The following is a 9,282-nucleotide window of genomic DNA, read 5'->3' on the forward strand; positions in this document are numbered from 1 at the left end:
AGACAGAGAGAGAGAGAGAGATATCAAAAAGCTGAATCATGCAGCAATAGATAAGGATTTTCTCAACATTTGAAAGTTAAAATGGTGTCTGTAGCTGAAAGTATGAGGAAGTAGAAGGATTTGAAAGTTGAAGAAGTTTAAGAGGATTTGAAAATGTTCTCCATAGACATCATATTCAAAACAAAAGTTGCAAAAAGCTTAATAATTCAAAAAGTTTAAAGGTTAGAAATATGAAAATGGTTGGAATGCTTAACAGCATTCCAACAATAAAAGTCAGGTACAAAATAAATCAACAAAAAGTGATTGAGTCATCTTTAGTATAAATTATATGTGCAAAAAGTTTACTGTGAAGCAATTCCCGAGTAGAAGACGAGACTTTCCTGTAAAATGATCAAATATAAACGTCAGTATTTAACTGTATGCTTTACGGTCCTTATTGCACATGGCAGCGCTCTGAAGCTTTCAATGATAAGGCACCGATGGTAGCTCCAACAGCTGCTCCAGCAGCGACTCCTACTACCACACCGATTGGACCTCCTGCAACTCCAATCAGACCTCCGACAGCAGCACCATAGGCTGTTGCCACAGCTATTACCGGAGCAGTGACAAAGTCATTGGATTTTTCAGCTAGAAACCTGGCTTCATGCTCATATCTTCTATTCACCCGCTTCATCTCCCTGCGGTAGGCCCTTTCCTGATATTGAGATCTCTGTTCTTCCAGCTCTCTCTGCTTTTTCGCCTCCAGCTCCTTCAGGAGTCACTGTTTCTCTTTATCTATGGCTGCCTCTGCTCTCAGGAACATTTCGTTAGTGTAGTAACTTCCTCCGTTAGCCATAGTCATCTTGTCAATTTTGTCCAGGAGCTGACCGGTTTGTTCAGGGTCTTTGATTTTATTGTTAAAGACGTGGTACCGATGGTTGCACTTCTGAATGATGGCTAGCAGTTCGGGGCTCTCTGAAATAAAGCCCTCAATGGTTTGGTTCCTCAGCTGGTCTCCATGTGTGAACAACACCATTGTGTATTTAGCTGCATCATCCACAAAAGTGGTCTGAATCATCTTGACTGTGTCCTGCTCCTCCTGGGTGAACCTGTCCAGCTGAAGAACCACCAGGAAGGCGTGGGGACCAGGAGCAGAGCGAGAGATGCACATCTTGATCCTCTTCAACACCGCTACTTGGGCGAAATTTGTGTCAAACAGCCCCGGAGTGTCGATGACGGCGACCTTTCGACCTCCAACAACCCCCTTAGCTTTCTGGCATTCAGACGTCAAGGAGGATGGAGACAGCTCGGACTCAAACGCTTCCCTCCCCAGGATGGTGTTCCTGCGGCGCTCTTTCCCACTCCGGTCTTCCCGACTAGAACAATCCTCCTTTCGTTTGGAATTGCGGCACCTCCGAACCCTGCCAGACAGAAATACACCGTTCGTCATACAGTGCTGCGTTGTCAAACAGAGAGGCTGTTGAGGGAATGATTTCAGCTGACTTCATTTTTGTCACCTCTCACGAGACAATATCAGAGTGCACTTGTCCTCTTAGCCAACAGTCAGGTTACAAGGCTGAAAAAACAGCCTTTGTTTTCGTCTTCAATCAAACAGGTCAAACAAGACCAAAATGTTTTCAACTGAGAGCATCATGTTACTGTAAATGACATCAAGGCAAGTTTGGATAGCACCTTTCAAAAGCAAGGCTATTCAAGGTATTTACTTAAGGCCTGAACAGTGATATAAAAAGACAAAATATGAAGACCCCAAAGGGATTTATTGGGACTCAGTTATACTTAGCTGTCCGGTCAACATTTTAGACTGAGCTGTAAAGACAACATCACAAAAGTTGGGCCTATTGTTTTTTTAATTCTGTTGAGACATAAGTCCTTTACCTCTTGATATATTCTTAAGGTGAGAGTTTGTCCATGTTCATGACTAAACCAAGATTCATGGCTTTTTTGTTGTCTTTAATGTTAGCGACTGAAGCTGAGCACTGACTTCTAATTGTTCTTCGTTGGTTCCCAAAGACAATAATTTGATTTTGGCAAATCCAATCACTGATATGTTGAATACACTTATACTTGCTTTATGCTTGTATGGGACCATAGTCACCTGCTGATATTTATATATATAAAGAAACTTTTAAAAGAAAAACACAAACTGCTTTCTTAGGTTTTGGCCTCTGGTCTGACTGACTTTGTTCTTTGGTCTCCTATTCTTAGTCTTTCTTAGTCCTTGATTTTATTATGGAAGCCCATTTCTGCAATGAAAATAAATCAGTAAGTAAAAGGTTAGAATGGATTTTAAAAATCTGTTTTTGGAATGGGTTGCCAACCATGAGTTTCAGGTTTTCTGGTTGCGTCCAACCAGGGACATTTGTTTATTCCCCATCTCTCTCTCCCCTTATTTTCTGATATCTCATAAAAGTGAATGGGGACGATATTGTTGATTGTCATATTCTTCAACCAATCAGATCTTTAGTTTGACATGTTGGGCGTATTCTTTGACGTGCCAGAGCCTGCTAGCTGGCCTACAAGTACGTGATTGGTCAGTGGGCTAGCCTGACATGTTGGGCGGTGACAATCCCAATATCTGCTGCCTCTGTTGAGCGGACATTTTCAGCCCTCAAACGCATTAAAACCTATTCAAGAAATACAACTGGGGAGGCTCGACTGTCTTCACTGGCGTCCATGAATGGAGAAGGACTTCTTACTGGAACTAAAACGCACGGATGTACTGAACAACCGTGAGATTAAACTCTTTATTAACAAAGAAAGGAGGACTTTGTCTTTAAATAGTGAACAGCAGCTCTGGTAAGTTAAATGCGTTTGTTTTTACATCTGCAGTAGCTTTAATATGCTTGTTTATATGTTATTATTTGTACAACTTGTTTTTATGAAGATTTTTGTTTGGTTTAATATGTGATAGGAACTATTGTTACGTTGCTCTGGGGACATATTTAGCCGGTGCCAGTGTTGCCAACTTAGCGACTTTCTCGCTAAATCTGGTGACTTTCAAAACCCTCATGAAGACTTTTTTTGTCAAAAGCTACTAGTGACAAATCTAGCGACTTGTTCTGGTGCAGCGGGTGCTGCCGTGAGCCCCTCCGCCGCTGCCCACAGAAGCCTCGTGCTGCAGTCCCAGCTGCAGTCAGAGCAAAGAGGAGACGCACTCTCGGCAGTTAGTGTATCTACAGGTGTTGGCTTCATTTTTACACGAAACAAATAATAACCGTAGCTGTGTTTCAGCTGCAGGACAGCAGTGAAGGCCAAGGTATAAAATGCACGGCCCGCCACTACTAAATGGGGATTATGAAAAAAAGGTCAAATAAGACAAGGTCTTTACTGAAATTTAAAATGGCATTTTTAAAACTGAACTTTTTCTGTCAGTAATCGATTTCCATAATTATCACTGTTTAATAGATAATAACAATCAAGATGAGGATAATGTTGTTGTTTTTGTTATTTAACAGGAGTAAAAGACTGTCCTGGTTTCTGGAGACACTTTTTCACTATGATTTCAATATAATACTGCTCACAATATTATTAAAAGCACCTCTGTCCATTACTTGAAATACTGTGTTACATTCATGGTTGTCATACCAAAAATATATAAATCCACCTTCAATTTGAAACAGAAGTTAACGAGACATCGAAGAAGTATATCCAGAGGGACATGTCAATAAAGTGTAATATGCATAGGAATATTAATTACTCTCAAACAAAGGAAAAAATAATTCCACAGAAAAACCCCTGACTCTTACCATGATAGTGTGGCCTGCTCATGTTGAGAAGCTAAAAAGATCTTGCTGTTGTGTGTCCTGTCATGCCATGAATTTCTCTTCCTGACACTTGTTATGACTTTATCTTTGTTACTTCCACATGGGCGTTCCCTTTCTTGCTGCTAGACTGGAATTTCCAAGCACAAGGAAGTGCTGCATGTTTTTTAAATGCAGTCACAGAGCATGTGGAATGTCACATTTAAATATCTGCATTTTATGTAGATGTTTCATGTGTGAATGAGCTCATACCCACGTAGGAAACCTGAAGCATCCAATCACACAAATGCCATTGCTTTATCTAAAATGAACCCGAACATAATAAAACATGAGAGTAGAGTTGAGCTCAGTATCTTTTCTGCTTCTGCTGTCATTCAATATTTGTAAGAAAGTTAATAAGCATAGTTCCCAAAGTTTTGAGCTATTCTTTCATTAGTATTTTTTAATGTTGGTCTCTTGATACACTTTTATGTGAACCTATAATCTGTAACGATTGCTCAAGCCTCCCAGTTTCACCATGAGCTTTCCAGCTTCACTACGGGTTTACAAAGCTTTGACGGGCTACATCAATAAATAAAACTATAGCTACTTCTCATGAAGTGTCTAAGAAAATTTGTCTATTACACAGATCAGTAGTTTAGAAGGTATTTCTGACACTAAGATCATAGAATCATAGAATTCAGTCAAATTTTCAATAATAGAGTCACCGATCGAGTCAGTGACACATATTTCTCATATGAATAAGAATATCTGAATTAATTTACTAAGGATAATGAAACACGTGAAAGGAGATGAAGGCAACTGATCACAGTACAGTCTCTGTACTGAAGTGTAGTTATGAATCTTTAACGAGGTGTAGTCAGCTGGAAATCCTTGGATCCTTGAAAAGACAGAGGACAGTTGCAGCCAGTGTGCGAAAGGGTCTCTGGGGATTCGAAACCCCTTGATTGACCCTTAAAGCCTCAATAGCAAAATTTAAGTATTAATTCATTTACAATCTCAAACAGATTCTGTGCTGAAATTTCTGCAATAACCCATCCTTTGAACTGGTAAACCTCTGTCAGTAAAGTCATATTATCTGTCTTCTTGTCATATGCCAAACATGTTCACTTGTGTCAAATGTTTTGGATAACCACCACGCAATGTTCCTCTGGAAATGTTTGGACTTTCTAATAAGGTCGCCATGCTATTAATCATCATTTTATCGATTCACATCCACTACTGTTGGCAACAGTTGTGCTTGTCCCTTTGATGTTTCAACATGGCAAAATCCCTGTCAACAAAGTAAGCTCCATGAAGAAATGGTTTTCGCAGGCTGAACTTGACTGGCCTGCACAGAGCCCTGACCTAAACCAGTGAACTGGACCGTGAACCAGACCGTATAACCCAACATCAGTGTTGGACCCCACTAATGCTCTTGTGTCTCAATAAGAGCAAATCCCTCCGGCCAGCTTCAACTCCTGGTGGAAAGACTGGAAAGATTTGGGACTGTTATAGCATCACATTAGCTGAAGCTACACCATTGGTCCGTTGAGTGTAGACGTTTCCCCATTGGCCATTGCTCTTTCAAAATTAATAGATAGTCGCTCAGTTACGTCCTCAATTATTGACTCAAACATAGCATAACCATATGCTATATGCATATGCTACTCCAGTAATGGCAGATCTACATTTAATATCCAGGAGTTCATATTAAAGACACTGCCAATCTGTGTAACACCTTGGCCACAATTGACCCTACGCTAAGTCCCGCCCCTCAGAGTTGGTTTAAGTTGTTTAATGCTGCAGTGTCTGTTGGTCAACCGGTTTTGTTTGTTACTGCTGGAGTTGGTCGCTCTGTAACGATAGTGATTCAAGTAACTTGAAAACCTGTGTGTGGTGTATTTTTCATTCTCAGGAAAGGTGACTCAGGCCAAAGCTCCAATGCTTACTGTCAAAGGTCCTGAAAAGCTTAAGAAAAAATGTGCTGACATTGTATAACTTGTCCGGACAACTTACAGACAGGTCTCCATGACTCAACAGAAGTTGGTATCTGTTATAATGATTTTTACATCGGCCTCGAGTCAATTTTTCTAACAGGACATTTATTCTTGCAAGCAGGAGACAGAGTTGATTCACATACAGAATGTACATCAAGGCTGCTCGGAGATCTGTCTCCGAGTTGCTGATATTTATTCTGAGTAAACAACATGCAGTATTGGCACAGGGTTATTTACGATAAGGTCTTCGTCACAAAGGATAACGCACACAAATTGCGTTCACACAGCGTAATTATCACAAAGCCTGGAACATCACTTGAACAATTTGTTCTGGTCCAAGGGTCACTTTATCGAAATCAGGAAGTCATGGTTATTGACATCTTCTACAGGTTTATTATCTATTATTTAGGCCAAAGAGCTGAAGTGTTCTTTTTAGGAGACACTGATGTCTGATAGACTAAACAGCTGTGGTGTTTAGTGTCAAAGAATGTTCACACACACACATTCAGCAGAGGACGCAGGCCACAAGAGTTCACGTGAGGACATAAGGCCCTGTAAGTGCAACACATTAATTAGTCATTAGATTTTTCCCAACAGTATCAAACATTTGTTCTTTCTTTTCTGCATGCTCTGAAATGACTGCTGCCTTTGTTTGCGCTGAATGTTTGGCAACAGTAAAACTGCTACAAAGGTATTAGAAATATGAAGACAGAAACAACTTTACTCTTGATTATCCTCTTGTGCCTGTGCAGCGAGCTGACCTCAACAGCTGCAGATAGTGTTTCACAAGTGCACCTCCTGTAATTGATAACACGCTGAAGACAATGGGCACCAAAATGACAATGGCTCCTAATGACACATTTATCTGACCACATGAAGCAGTTCAGCGCCTGTATGATGAAATTCCTCCAAGCTGCCACTTGATGTCAGTGTTGTCTGAGGTTTAGAAAAAAGGCACCAGCCACCGGCCTTTTCATCCACACACATGCTCAAACACAGTGCCCATTAAGTGTCAGGTGTCCAGCATTTACAATGGACCATCCATGCCCTCCAGAATGACAATAAAACAGTTTCCTTATTTCACACCAATACGGTGTATACGGCTTTGTTAGATTTAGGCACAAACCCACTTGGTTCGGGAAAGATCATGGTCTGGGTTAACAGTATTTGGTCATGGTTGAAAGTATTCCATTGGTATTTAAAAGTTACTCAAAATGACGTTTAGCTGTCCAGCTGCAATGTTGGTTCACTCTCACTGCTCTCATAGTGCCAATTTTTTGCTGCTATTGTGGCACTGGGTGTTTGAGAAGACCCCCCCCCCCTTTTTTTTATTCAGTAAAAGCTAAGGTCTCACAAACATAACACTATAACTTTGTCACTTACCTGTATCATTCTGTTATTAGTTATTTTACTGGGATCTGTGGTTATTTAATTCCTGCTAAGCCCAGCATTGTCAGCAGAGGGCGCTCTATGCATTATACTGAGCATCAGTAGCTAACACTTGTAGAGTAGAAGGAAGCCGCCAGTACAAGAGGAGTGAGTTCATAAACAGGACAGAGAGCGCTTCTGACATAACCACTATTTTCATATTTCATCAGAAATGAAATGTGTTGCACCAGAGTGGGCTTTGTGTCATTATTGGCCCTGTAACACAACAGACAGCTGTTTTAAGATGAAGAGCTGTAAAAGCTGTCTTATTTCAGTTTGTGGATTGGTTGGCCCTCCAGATATCCAAATGTATGAGCACAAGCACTGAAAAATGTAGTTTTTCATGTCCCCTTTTAGTGAGGAACACTCCCGCATAGATTGTTTAACCATTTATTGCCAAATGGAAATACAGTTAAACTTGGCACTGATGGCTCCACTCTTTAAATGCTCCCCGGATTAGCCAGCAGCTACCAAGCCAAAACGGGGAGCACCAAGCCCCAAAACAATGGAACCCAATGCCAAGTCTGGTATTACGCCCATGGTAAGCATCAGCCGGACAAGCATGCATCTCAAACGAGGCCATCCTACCGTTTATGTGAACTATCTACTGTATGTATAGCAGCAAGCATGCTACAGACCTCAGCAAACATTACCTTAAGAATAAGGGTGCAAGCGTGCATCCCAAAAGATCTACCGCTATGTGAAATATCTGTGTGTAGCAGCAAGACTGCTGCAGACCTCAGCTGTTAGGTGCCGCTTTTTGGGAAGGATGCAAGCATGCATCCGAGAGAGGTCATACTACCTAAATGAAGCAGTGAACCCCAGCAAACCGGTTGCAAATGCAGCATTTAAATGTATTTATTATTATTTATTTATTAATTATTTAATTTAATTTATTGATTATCATGCATGGAGGTACTAAAGTAGTGTACAAGGTAGCGTTCATAGCCTTTTGAGCTGCGATTATCTCGACAACTCCCGGGTCAACTTAACGTTCATAGGCTGCTGAGGACCAGCGGCCCATAGCTTTCAGTGTAGATGCTGGGACCAATGCAACTGCAGAGGTAGCTGCACCGATGCGGAAGGAGTGCGGAGTGTATTGCTGAGGAAGGAGTCCAAATCATTTGCAGAGGAGTCGGGTTGTGGACCAAGAGCTTGATGTGGCTTTTCTTTGTCGGTCAGAAACAAGGGTTTCGTCTTGCCTCGCACCAGAACGTCGTTGCAGGTACCGGGTTACGGAAGATATAGGACAGACTGCAGTTGTTAGTGAGATAACAATGGTCAAACCTTTAACTTTCCTGTCAGTTTTTTAAATGTTTAAAGTGGATGGAGTACATGTGAGCATCTAGGGTGATATCAGAAATTGTAAGATCATGCAAAGGATCGAAGAGTCTGAGCTGGTTGTGAATCACCACACCGGAGAAACCGATAAAAGCAGCTTAGAACACGGACTTTAGTAAAGAATCCACATAGGCCTAAAACACCCCAACCTTAAGTGAGGCACTAGTTTGCGCGCTAAAGGTGTCACGACTTCCCCTTCATATTAGTTTGTTTTCATCCTGTCTGCTTATTTTACTAACTCTCCTGTCATTTCAGATCCTACCCTTCACACCCGATCATCGCTCATTCCCCTCACCTGGTCCTCCACACCCATCTCACCTGCAGCCCATTCCCTCATTAGCCCTCACTATTTAGGTCCCCTCACTTGCACTTGTTCCCTGCCACATTGTCTTGTGTGTCTCTGCCATGCTCTCCAGTGTTATATACAGGTGCTGGTCATATAATTTGAATATCATCAAAAAGTTGATTTATTTCACTAATTCCATTCAAAAAGTGAAACTTGTCTATTATATTCATTCATTACACACAGACTGATATATTTCAAATGTTTATTTCTTTTAATTTTGATGATTATAACTGACAACTAAGGAAAATCCCAAATTCAGTATCTCAGAAAATTAGAATATTGTGAAAAGGTTCAATATTGAAGACACACTCTAGGTGCCACACTCTAATCAGCTAATTAACTCAAAACACCTGCAAAGGCCTTTAAATGGTCTCTCAGTCTAGTTCTGTAGGCTACACAATCATGGGGAAGACTGCTGACTAGACAG

At 41.1% G+C, this 9,282-nt stretch overlaps 1 pseudogene; it reads right to left on the bottom strand.

Moving 5' to 3' along the window:
• Positions 1 to 433: 433 nt before the first annotated feature.
• Positions 434 to 7,132, bottom strand: LOC142966286 (GTPase IMAP family member 9-like; annotated as a pseudogene).
• Positions 7,133 to 9,282: the final 2,150 nt, after the last annotated feature.

This window comes from Anarhichas minor, unplaced genomic scaffold, assembly GCF_050575085.1.
Source record: "Anarhichas minor isolate MPS153535 unplaced genomic scaffold, ASM5057508v1 ptg000037l, whole genome shotgun sequence".
In the NCBI taxonomy this organism is placed as follows: Eukaryota; Metazoa; Chordata; class Actinopteri; order Perciformes; family Anarhichadidae; genus Anarhichas; species Anarhichas minor.